Source organism: Podarcis pityusensis, assembly GCF_964106645.2.
Source record: "Podarcis pityusensis genome assembly, chromosome: 8".
NCBI classification, from domain to species: Eukaryota; Metazoa; Chordata; class Lepidosauria; order Squamata; family Lacertidae; genus Podarcis; species Podarcis pityusensis.
Genome location: NC_138033.1, coordinates 5,077,210 through 5,099,933, shown reverse-complemented (window position 1 = coordinate 5,099,933; position 22,724 = coordinate 5,077,210). Strand labels below are relative to the sequence as shown.

Genomic DNA, 22,724 nt, shown 5'->3' with positions numbered 1-22,724 from the left:
CACTTGCTTGTTTGGCCATTATTGAAGATTTGCTGGGGGGGGGCAGTGTTAGAAACTCAGATATATAAGCTAGGTGCCAAACGGCTCCCTTAAACCAAGGTTTCAGTTGCCAAAGCAAAATGTCTAGTTGCCTGATGGGCTGACTGTGATTGATTCTCCATTAAACATCTGGCTAGTTCAGATTATAACCTTGAGCTAAGTTAAGAGCTTTAAGAACTGAAAGAGGAAAATCACTTGATCCGGAGACAGTCCACATACATATTTTGCCTACCCCGACCTCTTTTTCTTAATGGTGACTTCTCTTGCTCAGGCTGCGCAGAAGAAGCAAATCCTTCCGATTGTGCAGATGAAATATAACTCATAGCATTCTACAGGAAGGGGTCTGAGTGTGTGAAAACAGTCCCGATTCAAGGATCCCCACATGGGGGAAATGTCAGGCTCCACCCTGGCGCCCAAGCAGCTTAATTTGGTTGCAAGTGGCCAATAAAAAGGTAAAGGGACCCCTGACCATTAGGTCCAGTCGTGACCGCCTCTGGGGTTGTGGCGCTCATCTTGCTTTATTGGCCGAGGGAGCCGGCGTACAGCTTCTGGGTCATGTGGCCAGCATGACTAAGCTGCTCCTGGCGAACCAGAGCAGTGCATGGAAACGCCGTTTACCTTCCCGCTGGAGCGGTACCTATTTATCTACTTGCACTTTGATGTGCTTTTGAACTGCTAGGTTGGCAGATGCAAACTGGGGCTTGGCCAGTTTTGAACACTGCTGTAGGACTTCAGCTCACATAATCCCTGCCCCGTGCTGACTGCAGCTGATGGGAGTTGTAGTCCAGCAACAGCTGGAGGGCACTCGGTCGGTTTAAGTGCCTGTTGTGGTCTGTTCATTTGTATCCTGCAAGACAGAGCTGTTCCACCAGGCCTTTGGCCAAGGCACAGTCTGACTCCCTCCTTTGGTAATCCTCATAGAACTCTAGCCCAATGGTTGCCATTAATTTGATTCTGAATTGATTTTAGAATGCTGTGTTACTTTTATTGTTGTTAGCTGCTTCGGCTGGGGAGGGCGGGATATAAATAAAATTTTATTATTATTACCGGTATTTATTATCCTCAAACTGCCATGCCAGGATGGCCTGGGCTGCTGGGAGGCCCTTAACCCAACAGTGGCTGCGCTTGAAAGCCCCACCTGGGACTCAGAGATGGAGGCCAGCTGAGAGCCCTACAAGGTTGTCCATAGATGGCAAGTCTCCCCAGCACTGGGAAATTCAGCCATGCCTTGTAGGGAGGGAGTGTGGCGTTCACAAGAGCCGAGGTAAAATGCCCTGCAGCCTGTTTGCAGGATCATCTCCCTCCCGTGCTACATGCTGGGCCAGCGGAAAAGAAGCAGGTCGCTTTTTGAGAAGGTGCCCTCTCCTGCAAGGAGCTCAACCTGGGGAGAAAACAGCAAAGACCTGATGAAGAGAGCACAGCAGAGGTTATATTTTCTGAGAATCCTCCGGAAAAACAATCTCTCAAAGGACCTGTTGATGGCATGTTACCATTGTACTGTTGAGAGTGTATTAACTTATAGTCTGTGTGTGTGGTTTGGGGGCTGCACGGCCAGGGGAAAAACAATGCTGTCCAGGGTTGTAAAGACTGCGGAGAGAGTAATTGGGTGCACTCTTCCCACCTCGGATCAAATCTACGCTTCCAGCTGCCATAAGAAAGCTGCAGAGATAGCGCAGGATCGTGCACACCCTGGAAATGATCTCTTTCAGCTTCTGCCTTCTGGAAGAAGGTCCAGGGTTATAAAGACTAGGACTAGCCGCCTGAGAAACAGTTTCTATCCAAATGCGATTTTGGTTTTAAACACACTGTAAGGAGTCTCTATGGGAGTATATTGTATTTTTAAAATGGGGTATCAGAGTTTTTAGGGGGCTAACTAGGTTGGGATAGTTGGGATAGCAGGCTTGTTGGTTTTGAATGTCTTATGTAGATTTCCCCCCCCCCAATTTTGTTGTTCTGTATGGGACAATGACAATAAAGATTATCATATCGTATCGTAAGGGGGCAATGCAATGAATGGAAGCTTCCAGCCAGTGATGGAATTGTCTTTGGGAATCTGGGCCTCTTCCTTCTTCCTCTCCCTCCCTGTTTCTTCTTCTTCCTCCTCTCCTTCCTTCCTCCCATCCTTCCTCCCTTGCTTCCTTTTGCAGACATTAAGCTTTGCCTGTGAGGTGGCTGCGGGATTTTTCTATCTCCAGCAAATCTCTCTCCCCCCCCCCCCTTTTGATGCAGCGGCGTAATTCTTTGCCTTTTCAAATCCTGGAACACCCCCCACTCTCGGTTTGTGTGCCGCATGTACACGAAGAGCCGCTCGTTCCCTCGTAATAAAAAATTAATGCCCCCATAAATCTTTGATGCCTGCTCCAGTTTGCGTCGGGGATGTTTCTGGCAGGCCGCCCTGCCTGCAGTTTCTCACCGCTCTTCATTAACTGCTCCCCTCGCCGCCTCTTCCCCTCCAGTCATAGATTTGTTAAATTGCCTCCCTTTGCTGCCGCTTCCAGCCGACAGCCAGGCAGCTACTGGTAGGAGGTGGTCTTGGAGCAGAGGAAGGCTTTTCTGAGGAGGCTGGGGCCTGGCTTGCGGGCACAGGGTGGGGGCCGCGGAAGTAGGGGGTGAAAGTCCGGCAAGGGGATAAGCCTCTGAATGCAGAAAATCTCAGGCAGAAAAAAATACTGGCACAACTCCTGGGAGGAGCTGGGAAGCACCGGCAAAGGAAGCAGCCATTCGAAACTCCCATTGTTCTAGGCGCATTTTGCGACGGGGAATTTCATTCGCGCGAGCAGTTTCTGAGCTCTGGGTGCAGTACTGAGCCTAAGATTTCAGATTACAGTCATACCTTGGGTTAAATGTGCTTCAGGTTGAGCGTTTTGAGGTTACGCTCCACAGCGACCCAGAAGTAATGGAACACGTTACTTCCGGGTTTCGCTGCTCGCGCATGCACAGACTCTCAAAATGACATCATGTGCGGAAGCGGCGAAACACGACCCGCGCACGCGCAGTCATGTTTTACGTTCTACTCAGGATGCGAACAGGGCTCCGGAACGGATCCCGTTCGCATCCAGAGGTACCACTGTAAAAATGACCTTTTTCTGCCTATCGACTTCCAGCCACTCTCTGAAGACTGGAGAAGGGACCCTCGTAATAATATTAGAGGGGGTGTGTGAAAGGAAATATGGCTTTGTTTTTTGCAGTCTTCAGATGACGACTAGACCATGTGAAAAATGAACGTAAGATTTTAGCTACAGTTCATTCATCTTCAGCTTTGTTTTCTTGCTATTTAAAAAAGTGTGCCTAGACACTCCCTCGCGGTGACACCTATAACATAGGTTTTGGGTGCTGTTTAGCTCCTAGCTTTCATATCTCAGTTTCTAACACTGGATGGAAGGTGCCACCTTGCGTGGCTCCCAGTTCTTCCTAATGTTGAGTCGGAATCTCCTTTTTTGCCATGTGAATCCCTTGGATCGGGTCCTCCCCTTTGGAGCAGCAGAAAGCAAGCTTTCTCCATCTTCCAGGGGACAGCCCTTGAGATATTTGAAGATGGCCGTCATGTCCTCCCTCTGTCTGCTCCTCATCAGGCTTGGCTTCTAGGTCCTCCTCCATCCTGGCCGCCTTCCTCTGCCCACCTTCCAGCCTGTCAATACCCGTTGGAGTGAGTCATTTTGCCTCGGAACAGAAATGAAAGCAAATGAAACCAAACACGTAGAAACACTAATGGACCTAAAAAGTCAGCATGCAACGATGCTGCCGTTGGCAGGGCATACTTGCCCCTTGCTGGCAGCAGGAAGGGGCTGCGTTCAGGGACTTCAAGGGCAAAGTGGCACCTGAGCCACCTAGGCACGGGGACACGGCGTCGCACGTGCCAGGGACTTTGTCTTGGCAGCTGAAGGTGGAATATGCTGAGGCAGAGACACACACACACCCTGGGCCCTGCCTGCTTTCCAGGCACAGTCAAGGGAACAGCTGCCTCCTCAGGATCCTCAAATTAGTTTCCATCCCATTTCTATGCCGCTTTTGAGGGTCCGAGTGTCTCCCTTGGTGTGATTCCTTCACCCTGCAAGGCACTGTAATAAACGAAAACCTGCCCTTATTCCCACAAGAGCCCTAATAGAGTCCTTTGTAGGTTCTCCATCAGTCGGAGGACAAAAACAGAGGCCAACCAGAGAATATTGAGAAGCAAAGCAGCTTGTAAGCCTGATCTTTATTGAACTGTTGCAACAGGGTGCCCCCTTCACACACAGGAAAAGGAGGGGGACCCAGAACCAAGGTGTGTCCGCCCTTATATAGACATTTTAAATTGCCCACCTTGGAGTCAAAGACCACCCCCAGAAACATCATACAGAAAGGGCGGTCTACAGCAGAAATTGGAGTGGGTTGTTTACCTCCTGTCTGGCAGGTTACCTGTTAATGGTCACTTGATTGGATACCCTGGGGAGCCTGGCCAGTCTTTTGTAATGATAAATACATAATTCCTGAGCCAGCTCACAGGCTCACCCTATTCATACACAGACATACCCTTAAGACAGGATTTGTGAAGGAAAAGACAATGGGGAGGCTCTTCCATTTGACCTTGCAGAAAAAACACCTGGTCAGCCTGGGAGTCAAAATGGCTCCATGGTTACTCCCCTGTGCAGCTTCAGACATGTGGCCCATATATCTATGTACGTGTTTGCCTGGTATATTTATGAACCTTTATTATATACATAAGACCTTAATTTATTTATTTCAGCACGTTCTGTGTGCTGGTGCAAACCCACCTTTCGTGGGGGCTGCTGTGGGCCAGGGACTGAGTTGTGGGGTGGATCTTGGCCCAGCCAGTAGTGAAGTTGCGGGAGGCTGGAAGGGGCTGGTGGTGTAGGGCCTGCAGGATCCCAGCGCAGGCAGATGTGCAGAGGGTGAAGCTGGAGGTGCGAGCTCTGTCTGCTTTGGCAAGACCTTGGGCCTTGCTGTGGGTTCCTGAGCTGCTTCTTCCCTGTGGGCTGCTCCTTTCTGGTGCTGCGTCAGCCGCCCTCTGGGCTTGACCGGCCTCCCACTTGGGACCGCTCAGAGGCCTGGCACCGTCACTGGTCAGCAGCCAGCCAGCACTGGCCTTTTGTCTGCCTCTCCCCAACCGCAGCCCAGCTCCTGGCTGGCAGCGTGGGAATCGCAGAGCCGAGCCTTTCCTGGGCATTGGGACTGTCTCTCGCTGGTGAGGCCGGCCAGGAGGCAGCGGCAGCAGGACAAAGCCCCTTTCTGGGCACCTGGCAAGGCCAGTCGCCATGACCTCTGCGGCCCCTGCAACAACCGCTCTCTCCTCCACCTCCTTCCAGGGAGAAGAAGCCTTGCAGGTGCTGAATCAATCTTTGACATTTTGTAAAGGATCGGGTAGGGAAACGGACTGAAACGAGGCCGGTCCTTCCTCATTGCAGGTGCAAATTCCTGGCAGCGTAGAAGGGAGGCGGCAGCAGTCCTTGAAGGGGCTTTCGGCCTAGTGCCTCTGTTCTGCTGGTGGTTACTATTGATATATCTTTATTCATACCCCGCCAAGGCAGCCTTGTTCCCCTTCTGCAGGCTGTGGGGCCAGTTTTGCATGCCTTCCTGGTTTGCGGCTGTTGAGCCTTTCCTCCTGAGCTCTCTGGCCCCTCTTCTTTCCTTTCCTTTAATCCTTCGCTTATTGCAATCCACTCCTTGGCCAGGGAAGTTAATCTGCTACCTTCAACAGCTGCCTCAAAAGCCAGCTGTGTCTTCTCTCCCCTCCTCGAAAAAGCTTTTGCTCCTTCCTTTTGCCGCTGCCCTTCCCCTCCCTCGCTCTCTCTCCTCTCCCATAGCTGCCCAGCCCCAGAGTGTTATGTTCTGGCTCCGTGGAATTTCCTTTGCCTTCGAGTGGCTGCCAAGCCAAGGAGAGCCCCCCCCTCCCACCAGCCAGTTTCCATGAGCTCTGCTTGGAGTGGAGATTTGTGCTTCCTGAGCATGGAGACGCTGTCCCTGGAGCCCAGTAGCGATGGATCGGTGGCCCCGGGAGTTCGTCCGTGGGAAGGAAGCCGCAGCGTGCAGACTGGGGGGATCCCAGAGGGAATCTGTGGGTGCCCCTTCGGAGGAGGAGCAGACGGAGAGGCTCAAGAACTAACACATGGTCCCTTCGTTTAGCCACTAGTTTCCTAATACTTATTACAGTGGTACTTCGGGTTACAGACGCTTCAGGTTACAGACTCCGCTAACCCAGAAATAGTACCTCGGGTTAAATACTTTGCTTCAGGATGAGAACAGAAATCGTGCAGTGGTGGCGAGGCAGCAGCGGGAGGCCCCGTTAGCTAAAGTGGTACCTCAGGTTAAGAACAGTTTCAGGTTAAGAACGGACCTCCAGAACGAATTAAGTTCTTAACCCAAGGCACCACTGTATATTGACATTTCAGGATCAGAAATATATACAGTGGTACCTCGAGTTATAGACGCTTCAGGTTACAGGCTCCACTAACCCAGAAAACCCATGTGTTAAGAACTTTGCTTCAGGATGAGAACAGAAAGGAGGCCCCATTAGCTAAAGCGGTACCTCAGGTTTAGAACAGTTTCAGGTTAAGAACGGACCTCCAGAACAAATTAAGTTCTTAACCCTAGGTACCACTGTATATATTTCTCCCCAAGCAATTCTTTTGGCACTGGAATCCCAGCTTTCCCAGGGTTCATGGAGCAGCTCTCCAGCATGTGGTGTAGTGGTTAGAGCGTTGGAAATAGGGCCTGGGGGAGACTTGGGTTCAGGAGGAAGCCAGCCGCCCTCCCCAACCAAGGGTGCTTTGTCCCCGGCGCAAACTGATGCCTGTGACTTGACCACACCGGCCATCTGCCCCGTCTCCCTTTTTTCCCTTCTCCCGCCTTCCAACCGTGTCTCATTTCCTGGAGGAAATGTCACAGCGGCAAGACATGAGTAATGGGGATGACATACCGTGAGCTTGCTTCTCCTTGCAAGAGCCGTGCGGGGAAGACGGGTTTGGAAGGAGCCCAGAGAGGAGGGTGAGAAAGCTGATGATGTCGCTCACAAGGAACAGGGTCTCCAGATAAGCAGTTCGGAGGCCAAGTGTGAAGAGGAAAGCCAGGAATTCGGGGCGGGGGCTTGTACTTGTGTCTCTCTTTGCAAGTGCAAACACTTTCAACTTCTTGCTGACCTTCTTAATAGAAGAATGGTCCTTCAGTGCTTGAGAGCGATCACTTTGCGTAGCCTGCTTTTCTGCTTGTTGCAAGAAACCACATGTTGGGTTTGGGCTTTCTAAGGAGGCAAGGAGGTTTCCACAAGGGAGAGACAGGTTTGTGTCCAGGGGGATTTGTGGCTCTGTGTGCTGCTGTCTCGGCCACTATCCGTGCCCGACTTGGGCGTCCGTGTTCTTCAGGTGGGCTTTGGCTTGCAGAAGCTAGTTACCAATAGCTCACCTCCAGGGTTTGAAGTTGCCCAGGCGCCAGGTACATTTTGCTATGGGCACATGCCGAATTGCAACCCAGATTTCTGGGTGCCAGTTTAAAAATCTCTGCCTTAGTCCATAGTTAATTCCATTTCCCTTTCTGCTGTGTGTGTTTCTCCTTCTGGGATAAGTGAATTGTTGTAAGAGCAAGCTAGAGTCAAGCAGTGTAGCTGAGACTGTAGAATCGCAGTGTTGGAAAGGACCCCAGGTCATCTAGTCCAACCCCCTGGTGAATAGACCACAACCTAGGTTTAAGGTGGCATTTGGCACCTAGCTTCTATATCTGAGTTTCTAGCACTGCTTACCTCAGGGGATGGTGTGATTTCCTGTCCCCTGTGGAACCCATGCCTTGCCCCCCTTATCCTTGTTCTGAACCCAGTTTGGCCCGGGTTTGCTTTATTTATTAAATTTACTAGATTCCTTCTCTCGCTGCAGGCAACTCGATGCGCCTTTACAGAACCAAAGCAAAACAATAGCAACAAAAACCCCCAACCCATACAGTGGTACCTCTGGATGCGAACGGGATCCGTTCTGGAGCCCCGTTCACATCCTGAAGCGAACGTAACCTGTGCGGGGCGTGATTCGCCGCTTCTGCGCATGCGCGAGACGTCATTTTGAGCGTCTACGCATGCACGAGTGACGAAACCCGGAAGTAACACGCTCCATTACTTCCGGGTTGCCGCGGAGCGCAACCCGAAAATACTAATCCCGAAGCTACTTCAACCCGAGGGATGGCTGTACATTCATTAAATGTTTTCTTTCCGGGGGGAGAGAAAAAAGAAGAAGAAACCCCTGCTTTAAAAGGCCATAGATTGCTTAGAAGCCAAAATACCTGGCTGAAGAGGAATGTTTCTGCCTGGCACCTAAATATATGTAAGGAATTCTCATACAAAGAAGGAGCTCAGGTGGCGATTGCAGGGTCTGGGTTTAGCCTGGTCCCCTGAGGCGGTCCCTCTGAAGCCCCCTTTCCCACATGTTGTTTTGCCTGCATCAATTTCTGTGTGGTAGTTCAGTGCGAGAAGATTTGACGGGGGCGAGCTCTTTCCTCTCGGCTTGCCAGTTTTTTCCCCCCTGGCCGACGAGTCTAGAAAAGCTGGTATTCTGATCATGTTGGAACATTTCGGATGCGGCGCTGCGTATCTAGGGGGAATGCATGGAATGGATTTCACATGGATTTCTAAGATGCTTGTGAATGAATCAAGTGCCTGTTTCCTCCTACAAGCCCTGGGAAAGCAATTAGCCACAGAGTTCGTTTTGCCAGGAGAACGTCGTGGTGTTGGAAGCACCCTGAGACCGGGTGATTCGAACCCGGGCGCATCTGCCTTTCCAGTCTGGGCTCTGATGAAAATGAGGGTGCCTTTTTCTCTGGCTTGCCTGCATCAGAGGAGCTTCTGTTCGTTTCGATTAGGCTTGCGCAGGAGCTGCTGCTCTGAAACAGCTTGCATCTTTCAGCCTGGGGCTGTTGTTCGGAGCCTGCCCCCCAGAGAGTCCCACAGCCTAACCAAAAATGCATGCTCTGTTTGAATGCTCTGATGGTGTTTCCTGCTTGGCAGGGGGTTGGACTCGATGTCCCTTGTGGTCTCTTCCAACTCTATGATTCTATGAAGGCAAACTCTCCTCAGGGGAAGAGAAAAAGAGAGCAAGAGGCAGTGCTAGAAACTCAGATATATCAGCTAATCATCAAATGGCACCTTAAACCTAGGTTACGGTCGCCACAACAGAATGTCCAGGTGCCTTTTTTTGCCATGAGATTTATTAGTAGTAGTAGTATTCTTTTCATTTCTATGCCGATTCATATTTTAAAGGGGGGGAAACCTCAAAGCGGTTTACAATACATTAACACATCAAATAAAACAACCCAGAATAAACCAGATTCAAGCTTCAAGGAAAATATTTCAGATCATTCTCTAAGCGATGTTTGCCTTTCTCCATATTTATTCACTTACTTACTGTATTTTTTGCACCATAACACTCACTTTTTCCCTCCTAGAAAGTAAGGGGAAATGTCTGCGTGTTATGGAGGAAATGCCTACGGGTGGCATGCCTACGGATTTTCCTCCTCTAAAAACTACGTGCGTGTTATGGTCGGGTGCGTGTTATAGAGCGAAAAATACGGTAATTTCCTGAGCTGCCCCATAGCAGAAGTGCCTTAGGAAGCCATTGTGGTGTAGTGGTTCGAGTGTCGGACCTGGGAGATCAGGGTTCGAATCCCGACTCTCTCATGAAGCTCACAGTTGCAGCCTTTTAACCTCCCTCACAGGGTCGTTGTAGGGATTAACAGGGGGGGGGGTGAACCATGTGCCAGAGATCTCCACGGGGTTGCAATTGGACCCAGGGCAGTTGCAAAATGCGCTTAGCGCCTGGTGAATTTCAAACACTGGCGAGAGGATGCCCAGAGCTGCCTATCTGGCTGTTCTTCTTGCCTTATTAATTTGCTGAGGGAGGCAGAGCACTGACCATGACCTGCCACTGCTATTCTGGGCCCATTTATGGGGACTGCCATCCTCTTCAGCCCACACAAGGGCTCTCACCTATATTCGTGCGGTACCTAATTCATGCTACGACTCGGCCGGGCCATCTGTCGCCCTTTTTGATTGACTGGTTCAATGGGATCTGCACAGTGTGATTATTCTGGTGTAAAGATCTTTTCTGCCTGGCGTTGCCGGCGTCGGGGTCAGATGCCTCCGAGACTTTGCTTTGCAGAGCAGGCTCTTTGTTGTGCTCTCTCTGCTTTGCAATCCAGGGCCGGCTCCAGGAGGCGGCTTTGGTCTGTGTCCAACTCGCACTTGTGCAAATGGAGGCTGCGTTCTTGGCATTTGCTGGACAAGCTCCTCTCTCGCCCCCTTGTCATTGTCTGCTTGTGACAAGTGCCAGTGCCTTTTTAGGGGGTGCCTTGGTGGATTGGGGGGGGGACACGGGTGGCGCTGTGGTCTAAACCACTGAGGCGAGGGCTTGCCGATCAGAAGGTCGGCGGTTCGAATCCCCGTGACGGGGTGAGCTCCCGTTGCTCGGTCCCTGCTCCTGCCAACTTAGCAGTTCGAAAGCACATCAAAGTGCAAGTAGATAAATAGGTACCACACCGGTGGGAAGGTAAACGGCGTTTCCATGTGATGCTCTTGTTTTACCAGAAGCAGCTTAGTCCTGCTGGCCACATGACCCAGAAAAACTGTCTGCGGACAAACGCCGGCTCCCTCAGCCAGTAAAGCGAAATGAGCGTCGCAACCCCAGAGTCGTTCACGACTGGATTTAACTGTCAGGGGTCCTTTACCTTTGCCTTTTGGTGGATGGACACCCCTGCTGCATCCAGCAGGGGTATCCCAGCATAGGGCTTGTTTCGGGGGGGGGGGGGCGTTTGTGGAGAGGATCCCATGATGAGAAGGGATCCTTGCTTCTTCTGCCCTCCTGGAGAGAGGAATGGCCTTTGTGAAGGTTGCATTTTCTCACACCCTGCTGGGGAACAGGCAGAGCAAAGAAGATAACAACAGAGAAAGGCTTTTTCGGCCAGAGTCAAGGCGGGCAGAGCCGTAGGTGTGCAACTGTGGCTTTGCGACTTAGCAAGCGTACAGTGATGCTTTGGCAAAGGGCTGTGTGCCTTCGCCCGCCTGCTGTCCTCCTCCCTTGCTCACTGAGTCACAAAGCAAACAAGCTGTTCTCTCTGTGGCAGCCAAGCTCCACAACCCAGGAACGCTTTCCTCAGGGACCACGGGGCTGCCCTTGTAGAGACAGCTGGAGGCTGAAACAGAGCACCTGGCCTCCAAGATTTGGCCTGACAAGACAGAAGTACTGTTTTAGGGGGACGGGAGGTGGGCAGGTGTGGAGGACTCCCTGGTCCTGAATGGGGTAACTGTGCCCCTGAAGGACCAGGTGTGCAGCCTGGGAGTCATTCTGGACTCACAGCTGTCCACGGAGGCGCAGGTCAATTCTGTGTCCAGGGCAGCTGTCTACCAGCTCCATCTGGTACGCAGGCTAAGACCCCACCTGACTACTGCAATGCGCTCTATGTGGGGTTACCTTTGAAGGTGACCCGGAAACTACAACTACAGTGGTACCTCGGGTTAACTACTTAATTCGTTCCAGAGGTCTGTTCTTAACCTGAAACACCACTTTAGCTAATGGGGCCTCCTGCTGCCGCCGCACCGCTGGAGCACAATTTCTGTTCTTATCCTGAAGCAAAGTTCTTAACTTTAAGCACTATTTCTGGGTTAGCTGAGTGTGTAACCTGAAGTGTATGTAACCCGAGGTACCACTGTAATCCAGAATGCGGCAGCTAGACTGGTGACTGGGAGCGGCCGCTGAGACCACATAACACCCATCTTGAAAGACCAACACTGGCTCCCAGTACTCACTGGAGACCCGGTCCTGTGCCCTGAGACAGGCTAGTGTCGACCTGCTCCTTGAAAAACCTCAAGGAGTCATCTGTGGCCCAGACTGCTTCTTCCAAAGCAATAATAATAATAATAATAATAATAATAATAATATGAAGGTCCTCCTTTACTGGGCCACCTCCACTGTGAGAGCATGGATGGGCCAGGGCAGATGTTTCTGGGCATGAGAATGACGCCCACACCCCCAGCAGTCAGGAGAGCCTCTTCAGCTTGTGTGCTTTGCAAAAAATGGCTTTTTTTTTTTTTCAAGGGTTGGGGGGCTTCTGCTTAAGGAGTCTGGCTTGGGGATTGACTTGGAGGAAGAGGGGATTTGGGCTGTCTGCAGACGGGTTTCTCTGTCTGCTCTCCCCTAAGCTGCTGCTGCTGCCGCCGCAGGGGATGCATCCTGCAAGGGAGGTTGGCTTGGCTGAGAGAGCTCAGCCAGGGCTCAGCTGCTGCTGCTGCTGGAGGGGGTGACTCCCACCGCTCTTCCTGGCCTGCAAGGCTCTTGACCCCCTCCCTCTGCCCCTCTGCCAGCACGGAGGAGCACCTGTGGCTGCTGTGCGCAAGGCAGGTGCCTACCTGCCTCTGGTCCATGGGTAGGCAACCTAAGGCCCGGGAGCTGGATCCGGCCCAATCGCCTTCTAAATCCGGCCTGCGGACGGTCTGGGAACCGGTGTGTTCTTACATGAGTAGAATGTGTCTCTCTTTTTTGTATTTCTATTAAAGATTTTCTTGATTTACAGAAGTATGTGTAATGTCTCTCGGATTTTTTCTATGTAACGTTTTTACAAATCAGTTTCATTGGTTGAGACATTCGGAAGAAAAGGGGGAGGGGGGGAAGATGGGTGGGGGTGGGGTGGGGTGGGAATGTTTCTATTTTGCTTAATGTATGTGGGGTTTGGCGTCAGCGTTGCTTGTGCAGGTTCTGTGCTGTTCGCTTGTGTTCCTTTGGTGGTGAGAGAGGTTGGGGTTGGCCTAGGGTGTGGTTGTTCATTTGTGGTTGGCTGTGGTGGTCTTTGTTTTCATGTGTGAGTGGGGTAGGTGGGTGTTTTGGGTCAGGTTAGCCATATTGATTTGTATGCTGTTGGTGGATTCTTGTCATTGTCTTGTTGGGCTGTGTGTGTGATAAAGGGGAGCCGTACCGGGGTGAAGGCGACTTCTTCTATTTGTCCCTGTGTCAGTTTCAGTTCATTGGTTAATTTTTCTAGTAGGGCTGTTTCCCATACTATTTGGTACCATTGGTCCATGCTTACTCCTGACAGGTCTCTCCAGTGTCTGGTTATGGTGTTTCTGGCTGCTGAAAGTAGGTGGGTTATCAGTTCTTTGTGGTGTAAATGGGCATTGTTGTCTTGGAAGATGTTTAGTAGGGCCAATTCTGGGGTGATTTCTGGGGTGCATGCGCTAGTTATCTCCTGCTTGGACTACTGCAATGCGCTCTACGTGGGGCTACCTTTGAAGGTGACCTGGAAACTGCAACTGATCCCGAATGTGGCAGCTAGACTGGTGACTGGGAGCGGCCACCGAGACCACATAACACCGGTCTTGAAAGACCTACATTGACTCCCAGTACGTTTCCGAGCACAATTCAAGTATTGGTGCTGACCTTTAAAGCCCTAAACGGCCTCGGCCCTGGATACCTGAAGGAGTGTCTCCACCCCCATTGTTCTGCCCAGACACTGAGGTCCAGTGCTGAGGGCCTTTTGGCGGTTCCTTCACTGCGAGAAGCGAAGCTACAGGGAACCAGGCAGAGGGCCTTCTCGGTGGTGGCGCCCGCCCTGTGGAACGCCCTCCCACCAGATATCAAAGAAATAAACAACTACAGTCATACCTCTTGTTATGTTTGCTTCATGATACGTTTTTTCAGGTTGCATCTTGTGGCGACCAGAAAGTATCAGAAAGGGTTACTTCCAGGTTTCGCCACTCACATGCGCAGATGCGCAAAATGACGTCATGTGCATGCACAGAAGCGGCGAATTGCGGCACGCACAGACACAGGTTGCGTTCCTTTCAGGTTGTGAATGGGGCTCCGAAACGGATCCTGTTCGCAACCAGAGGTACCACTGTATCTGACTTTTAGAAGACATCTGAAGGCAGCCCTGGCCAGGGAAGTTTTTAATGTGTGACATTTTAATGTATTTTTAATCTTTGTTGGAAGCCGCCCAGAGTGGATGGGGAAACCCAGACAGATGGGCGGGGTACAAATAATAATAATAATAATAATAATAATAATTATTATTATTATTATTATTATTCCAGCTAAGCCCAAGGAAGAACTTCCTTGTGGCAAGAGCTGTTTGAGAGTGGGACGGACTCCCTTGGAAGGTGGTGGGCTCCCCTTCACTGGAGGTTTTCCAAGCAGAGGTTGGCTGGCCATCCATCAGGGATGCTTTCGCTGAGATTCCTGCATTGCAGGGGGTTGGACTAGATGGCCCCTGGGTGCCCCTTCCAGCCCTACAATTCTGTGCTCCACCTACTGAGCAATTGGTTGCCTTTTGGCAGGAGTTACCGGGCTGCGTCATTTATAAAGCTGACGGTGGGAGGCATAGCTGTCAACATTTCCCTTTGTTTTTAAGGGACATCCCCTTATTCCAAATAGGATTCCTCACAAGAAAAGGGAAAAGTTGACAGCTATGGGTGGGAGTTAAGCGACCTGGAAGGCAGGTGGAAAAGAAGCCTCAAGGTGTTTGGCCACCGCAGGGGCGGCGTTCTCGTGGCACGAACCACGGCTGAGCTCTGACCTGCACAGCCCTCCAGAGCCCGGCCATAAATCACCGCTCGGTTGCAGGCAGGTTGCAAGAGGAATCGATCGGATCAGAGCCTCGGAGGCCGGGACTTTGAACCGTCTGGCTGGGCCGCTCCAGGTTTCTATGGTAACAGAGGACTTCCATGGTTGCGGGGCAGCAGAGGTGCGTTAGTGGTTTGGCCGTTTCATTTTTCCGTGGCTGAGGTCAGGACCGGCCCTGGCTTGCAAGCCCCGGGTGCCGAGTTGTTGTTTATTTTTAAAATATTTTATTAAAGTTTTCTTGGTTTACAAAGGTCTGCACAATGTCTCTTTCTTCAAGTTACGTTTTCCATAGGTCAGTTTCATTTGTTGAGACGTTAGGGTTACATTAGGAAGAAAAAAGGGTGGAATAGTAATAATAATAGTAATAATAATAATAATAATAATAATAATTTGTACCCCGCCCATCTGGCTGGCTTTCCCCAGCCACTCTGGGCGGCTTCCAACAAAGATTAAAAATACATTAAAATGTCACACATTAAAAACTTCCCCAAACAGGGCTGCCTTCAGATGTCTTCTAAATATCAGGTAGTTGTTTACTGCTTTGACATCTGGTGGGAGGGAATTCCACAGGGCGGGTGCCACCACTGAGAAGGCCCTCTGCCTAGTTCCCTGTAACTGCTTCTCGCAGCGAGGGAACAGCCAGAAGGTCTTCGGCGCTGGACCTAAGTGTCCGGGCAAAACGATGGGGGTGGAGACGCTCCTTCAGGTCTACTGGGCCTTTGAGGCCGTTTAGGGCTTGAAAGGTCAGCCCCAACACTTTGAATTGTGCTCAGAAACTGACTGGGAGCCAATGTAGGTCTTTCAAGACTGGTGTTATGTGGTCTTGGCAGCCGCCCCCAGTGGAGGGGGAGGGGTGGGGGTGGGAGGCGATACAGTGGTACCTCGGGTTACATACGCTTCAGGTTACAGACTCCGCTAACCCAGAAATAGTACCTCGGGTTAAGAACTTTGCTTCAGGGTGAGAACAGAAATCGTGCTCCAGCTGCGGGAGGCCCCATTAGCTAAAGTGGTGCTTCAGGTTAAGAACAGTTTCAGGTTAAGTACGGACCTCCGGAACAAATTAAGTACTTAACCCAAGGTACCACTGTATTTCTATTTTGCTTCATGTATGTGTGGTTTTTGTGTCAGCGTCGTTTGTGCAGGTTCTCTTTGCTGTTCACTTGTGTTCCTTTGGTGGTGGTTCTGAAGCCCCTTTAGGGTTGAAGCCGGACTGAGGATCACCTGGCTCTGCTCAGGTGTGGCCACAGCTGCCCTCACCTGGACCAGAGAGGCAGCGGCTGTTGCAGGTGCCTGGATTGCTGCCCTGGGTCCAAAGCTCCTTCCCTTTCCAGCTGGGCTGGGAAATGCTAGTTTGGCGCCTTACGAGTGCCAGGAGTAGGGCAGCGTGTCCTCACAAGTCAAGGGACCCCCTCGGATATTGGTGGGTTCTTCTTCCTCGGAGGATTTTAAACTGCGGTGGCGACATCACTCAGTTGGTTAGAGCGTGGTGCTGAGAACGCCAAGGTTTCGAGTTCGATTCCCGTCTGGGGCAGCTGCGTTGTCCTGCATTTCAGCGGGTTGGACTAGATGATCCTCGGGGTCCCTTCTAATGATTCTGTGATTTAAAGGAGCACGAAGCTTCTGCATGCTGTTGAGCTGCTGAATTTGAGGGTGGGAGGTGTGTGTGTGTGTGTGTTGGGGGTTTGGAGCCGGAAATCCAAACCGTCATTTCCTTTGCAGCGTTTTAAAGCCGCAGCCAAAGAAGGACTGCATCTGTCATTGTGCGCAGCAGATGAACTCCGGGAAATGGAAGTCTCCCCTGTGGGCAAGAAAGCAGATGGGGGACAGTTTGGGTCTTAAGTGGCTGGCAATTAAACAGTTAATTACTCCCCCCCAAAACCCTTGGGAAGGAGCAATTAACCATTTTCCTGCAGGCTGCTTAAGATCAAAATTGTCCTCCATCTGCTTTCTTGCCCACAGGAGAGATTCCCTTGGGTGAGGAATCAGAGAGTGTGCCTGGCAGGAAAGGGTTAAGCATGCCTCTCCCAAATGCTGCCCCTCTGAGAAACTACACACACACACACACACACACACACACACCCCCTTGCAACTAGTGTGTGCTTGTGTGCAGATAAATGATCACCAGTCTACACTGGAAGGTTGTTGTATTCTGTGCTCCCTCTCTCTGCCACTGCCTCTATCCAGCTTGTAACATGGAATATATTTTCATTTCCAACGGCAGGTCACTCTTAAAAAGAAAGTTTTATTTTAAAAAATTAAATAGTCCATTGAATGAGTGCTCTGATGGTGTTTCCTGCTTGGCAGGGGGTTGGACTCGATGGCCCTTGTGGTCTCTTCCAACTCTATGATTCTATGTAAAATGACCCAAAGCATGAACCATGAATCATAGAGTTGAAAGGGACCTTGACTGCCATCTAGTCGAACCTCATGCCATACAGGAATATGCGCTGGCCAAGGCAACATGACCAAGACACTGAGATCCAGTGCAGACGGCCTTCTGGCGGTTCCCTCATTGCGAGAAGCGAAGTTACAGGGAACCAGGCAGAGGGCCTTCTCGGTGGTGTCGCCCACCCTGTGGAACGCCCTCCCATCAGATGTCAAGGAAATAAGCAGCTATCCTATTTTTAAAAGACATCTGAAGGCAGCCCTGTTTAGGGAAGTTTTTAATATTTAATGCTGTATTGTTTTTAACACTCGATTGGGAGCCGCCCAGAGTGGCTGGGTGGGGTATAAATAATAAATTTGTTGTTGTTATTATTATTATTATTATTAACATAGTTCTGGCTAACAGTCTCCTGGGACTGGGGTGGCTCCTAGAATCAGATGGGTGCCAGGGTCCAGATGGTGGGCAGAACAGGGGCAGGCAAAGAAGCTGCTTGGAAAAGCATGTCTGCCAAGGAACTTGGTGGCCAGAGCAGGTTTGCTGTGGTCCAGCACCCCTTGGAGGGAAGAGGATTTAGTTTCATTTTATTTTACATACTTGTTTTTATTGATACTTGCCCAAGGATATGCAAAAGTCCACACCCAATGCAAAGTTTCTTTTTATAATGCACCAGAATAATTTTTAAAAAATGTTTTTAAAATCTAATCTAAAAAGGAACAGAAGGGAAAAGGTAAAGAAAGGAAAAAGAGGGTGAAAAGAAAATGGGGAGGGGGGGGGAGATAAGAAGACTTCCGGTTCTCTGTTAGCTAGATATAGTATTCACTCATTAACATCCAGCTATTCTATAAGCCCAGTAGTGATGGATGGAAGTGAGAGCTGGACCATAATGAAGGCTGATCACCAAAGAATTGATGCTTTTGAATTCTGGTGGTGGAGGAGACTCTTGAGAGTCCCATGGACTGCAAGAAGATCAAACCTCTCCATTCTGAAGGAAATCAGCCCTGAGTGCTCATTGGAAGGACAGATCCTGAAGCTGAGGCTCCAATACTTTGGCCACCTCATGAGAAGAGAAGACTCCCTGGAAGAGACCCTGATGTTGGGAAAGATGGAGGGCACAAGGAGAAGGGGACGACAGAGGACGAGATGGTGGGACAGTGTTCTCGAAGCTACCAGCATGAGTTTGACCAAACTGCGGGAGGCGGTGGAAGACAGGAGTGCCTGGCGTGCTCTGGTCCAGGGGGTCACGAAGAGTTGGACACGACTAAACGACTAAACAACAACATTCTATAAGCTAATTCCCCCCCCCCCCCCAATTTTCAAATCCAGATTTACCAAGTTCATTTCCCCTTTCGTGAAAAAGGTCCATAAGAGGGCAGGAGGATTTATTAAGAGCAAAAGAAGAGCCTGCTTGGTCCAGCCAGGGGCCCATCGAGTCCAGCATCCTGTTCTCACAGTGGCAGACCAGATGCCCATTATGGAAAATCTGCAAGCAGGGTCCGAGTGCGAAAGCAACACTCTCCCCTCCTCTGGTTTCCAGAAACTGGGATTCAGATGCTGGAGGCTGTGGCTCAGCCTTCTTAGCTAGTAGACATTGACAGCCGTCTTCTTTAATGGTCGGTGGCCATTGCTGCTTTGTTCGTTGCTTCTTACCTAGAAGGTAGGAGTCGGAAGGGACCCCAGGGGCCATCTAGCCTGACCCCCTGCAATGAGGAATAAAATGCAGGTCTGCAAGCAAGTTGCATTTGTGAGCCTAAATGCAGCATATTTGTGTGGGTGGTGGGGGAAGGTAATCTCCTTTGAGAAAACAAACTCGAAGAAAGATTGGAAATCTAAATCTAATATAAGCTCTTGTCACTTCTTATTAGGTGTTACTGTGGGGTTTTGGTTTCTTTTTGCAATTGCAAAGTTGTTGTTTTTAAAAAGCAATTAATGTTTTATTTTAAATCTTTGCAACCCTGTCTGGGGACCCTTGGGTGAAGGGCAAGTAATCTTCATCTCAGTACAGTGGGGTGAGAGGAAACTGCAGTGGCTGTGGAATCGGGGTGTTGTTGTTGTTGTTTTGCAAACCGTTCCAGCAAGCCAGAAGACCTGCCATCTCGCTGATTTCTTTAAGAAATCCGGGGAACTCTCCTTGCTGCAGGGGAAGCCTTTGAAAGTCCTCGTCTCATGGTGCTTGTCAAAGAACAGCACGTCCGACGTATTGCAATGCATGCCTGTACAGCCATACCTCGGGTTACAGACGCTTCAGGTTGCGCGTTTTCGGATTGCGCACTGCGCCAAACCTGGAAGTACCGGAACGGGTTACTTCCGGGTTTCGGGGCTCGCACATGCGCAGAAACGCTGAATCACGCTTTGCACAAGCGCAGAAGTGCCAAATCGCAACCTGCGCGTGCACAGACGTGGTGCTGCGGGTTGTGAACGTGCCTCCTGCACAGATCATGTTCGCAACCCGAGCGTCCACTATATTTCAGAAAATTCCAGATACAGTGGTACCTCGGGTTAAGAACTTAATTCGTTCTGGAGGTCTGTTCTTAACCTGAAACTGTTCTTAACCTGAAGCACCACTTTAGCTAATGGGGCCTCCTGCTGCTGCTGCGCCGCCGGAGCCTGATTTCTGTTCTTATCCTGAAGCAAAGTTCTTAACTTGAAGCACTATTTCTGGGTTAGCTGAGTGTGTAACCTGAAGCATATGTAACCCAAGGTACCACTGTATACCTTCAAGTCCCCAGGTTGTCCTTCTCTGCCCGGGGGTGTCTGCAGCTGTTTGCAAGGGGGCAGCCGCTGCCTCTGGGCTAGTGAAGCCAAAATGCTCCCCCAGCCCTTAGTTCAGGGCCTTTGGCTTCTGGGCTGTGAACTTTTGACTTGGAGAGGCCATTGTATATTTGTCCATTCCTTGAGTCCCACCCCCTTCCCCTCTGAGGCCTGGCCTGCCTGTGAGTCCCTCTCTGAAAGACAGAGCCATTTCCTACTCTTTCCTGATTAATTCAGTCTGTTTTAATTGCCTGTGGAGAAAGCTTGCATATTTCCGTGTTCTTGTTCCAGGCATTGCTGCTGCTGCTCCGTGGCTGGGGAGGGAGGGGGGCGGCATTGCTGCTGCTGCTGCTCCGTGGCTGGGGAGGGAGGGGGGCACCTGTTCTCCGCCTTTCCCTGTGAGGGTCATTGTTTGAAGAATTGCTTAAATGGATGCTCCCTCCCTCCTTTCGTTCTGCCAGAAAAAAATCGACCCTAGCGAGCATTTTCAATAGGCGATCCATCCTTGCCTGAGTCCTCCATGGCCAGCTTTGCAGCCCCCTCTTCCCTCTTCTCCTTGGCCAAGGCCTTTGGATAAGCCCACCACCCTGTTTTTTCTTGGGCAGGTCTCCAGGTTTGGGGGGTTAAGGCAGGCAGCCCTGTTTAGGGAAGTTTTTAATGTCTGATGTTTTATTGTACAGTGGTACCTTGGGTTACATACGCTTCAGGTTACAGACTCCGCTAACCCAGAAATATTACCTCGGGTTAAGAACTTTGCTTCAGGATGAGAACAGAAATTGTGCTCTGGTGGCGCGGCAGCAGCAGGAGGCCCCATTAGCTAAAGTGGTGCTTCAGGTTAAAAACAGTTTCAGGTTAAGTACAGACCTCCAGAATGAATTAAGTACTTCATCTGAGGTACCACTGTATTCTTAATATTTTGTTGGAAGCCACCCAGAGTGGCTGGGGAAACCACTGGGGAAATAATAAATTATTGTTATTTCCTCCTGGGGTATGCGTCAAATGGACCTTGTTGTGTGCATTCTCCAAAGCCATGCCAAAAGAGAAAGGTGATCCCAAGATCCCCATTTTTCTTGTGGCGTGCCTTTAATCTGAGGGGGGCAACTAGCACTGGTGGCTTGGCTAGCAAAGGGTGCCTTTGCTGAGGGTTTTTAAGCAGAGTTCGGGCAGTTCTGTGAGTCAGCCCTAAGCTACGTGGTGGTTGCCAGCTTTTGAATTGCTGCTGCCACCTTGTTGGTGCGCTGACATGCCCTCTTGCGCTCCTTAACGCATGTCAGAGACCAGAAGCGACTGTGATTGAATTTTCCCCAAGCTGGCTGAGCTCCCAGCGACTGGCCGGCCAAAGGAGTTAGGCCTGGGCCTGTGAAGCAGGTGCCTTTTTGAGATCATCAAACCGTCTTGCTGTGCCACCTTGAGAAGACTGGCAGATTTGTCGCGGGGGCACAAGGCTTTGTCATCTCATGTCTCTTCTCCCCACCTCCACCCCATGCACATTTGGGTGTACATAACTGTAGGGGGAAATGCAAGCCCTGGCCCAAAATCTGGAATGCGAGAGGCGTGGCCTGTGGCATTGCTATGCAAAGCTAAGAAGGTCTCCACAACAACCGTTTCGTCCCGGCATGACTCTTGCTGAATGGTTTATTATTTGCACGGTTTCTTACCCGCCCTTCTCTGGAAGGTCCCAGCGCGGGTGACGGCATTGTGGCCGTGCAATTATAAGCAAATTGAAGAAGCAGAACCGTTTGCATGCAACTGTAAAAGCAGGTAAAGTGCTTCTGGGCAGAAGCAGCACGTAATCGACTAACCCTAAAAAAGGAAAAGCCTTCGCTGTCCGTGGTCAGAGGGGTCTGGAGGCATGTTTTCAGCATGCAGCAGAAGCTGTCTAAGGCAGATGGATTTCAGGGATGGGGGGAAAGCAGTGCTAGAAGCTTGGATGTACGACACCAAATGGTTACTGTCCACCAAACCGGGGTTGTTGTTGTTTAGTCGTTTAGTCGTGTCCAACTCTTCATGACCCCATGGACCAGAGCACGCCAGGCACTCGTCTTCCACTGCCTCCCGCAGTTTGGTCAAACTCATGCTGGTAGCTTCGAGAACACTGTCCAACCATCTCACCCTCTGTCATCCCCTTCTCCTTGTGCCCTCCATCTTTCCCAACATCAGGGTCTTTTCCAGGGAGTCTTCTCTTCTCATGAGGTGGCCAAAGTATTGGAGCCTCACTTCACGATCTGTCCTTCCAGTGAGCACTCTGGGCTGATTTCCTTCAGAATGGAGAGGTTTGATCTTCTTGTAGTCCACGGGACTCTCAAGAGTCTCCTCCAGCACCAGAATTCAAAAGCATCAATTCTTTGGCAATCAGCCTTTTTTATGGTTCAGCTCTCACTTCCATATATCACTACTGGGAAAACCATAGCTTTAACTATACAGGCCTTTGTTGGCAAGGTGATGTCTCTGCTTTTTAAGATGCTGTCTAGGTTTGTCATCGCTTTTCTCCCAAGAAGCAGGCGTCTTTTAATTTTGTGACTGCTGTCACCATCTGCAGTGATCATGGAGCCCCAGAAAGTAAAATCTCTCACTGCCTCCATTTCTTCCCCTTCTATTTGCCAGGAGGTGATGGGCCCAGTGGCCATGATCTTCGTTTTTTTGATGTTGAGCCTCAGGCCATATTTTGCGCTCTCCTCTTTCACCCTCATTAAAAGGTTCTTTAATCCTCCTCACTTTCTGCCATCATTGTTGTGTCATCTGCATATCTGAGGTTGTTGATAATTCTTCCGACAATCTTAATTCTGGCTAGGGATTCATCCAGCCCAGCCTTTCGCATGATGAATTCTGCATATAAGTTAAATAAGCAGGGAGACAATATACAGCCTTATCGTACCAGGGTTACCTTTGCCAAAATGGAGCACCTAGTTGCCATTTTTGGGACAGACGGCTTGAAAGTTGTATTTTTCAATACGACTTTTGGTCCCTGAAATTCA

At 50.4% G+C, this 22,724-nt stretch overlaps 1 protein-coding gene across 3 annotated transcripts in view; it reads left to right on the top strand.

Annotated features, from left to right (window-relative positions):
- Positions 1 to 22,724, top strand: part of SIPA1L3 (signal induced proliferation associated 1 like 3) — a 102,326-nt gene that overhangs the window by 21,702 nt on the left and 57,900 nt on the right. Inside the window, exon 1 of one of the 3 annotated variants that reach the window (XM_081018588.1) lies at positions 5,236 to 5,360. The exons of the other annotated variants lie outside the window; for them this stretch is intronic. The gene's annotated coding sequence lies outside the window, so the exon portion shown is untranslated. Of the gene's footprint in view, positions 1 to 5,235; positions 5,361 to 22,724 lie in introns of those variants that run through there. 3 annotated transcript variants of the gene reach the window in all.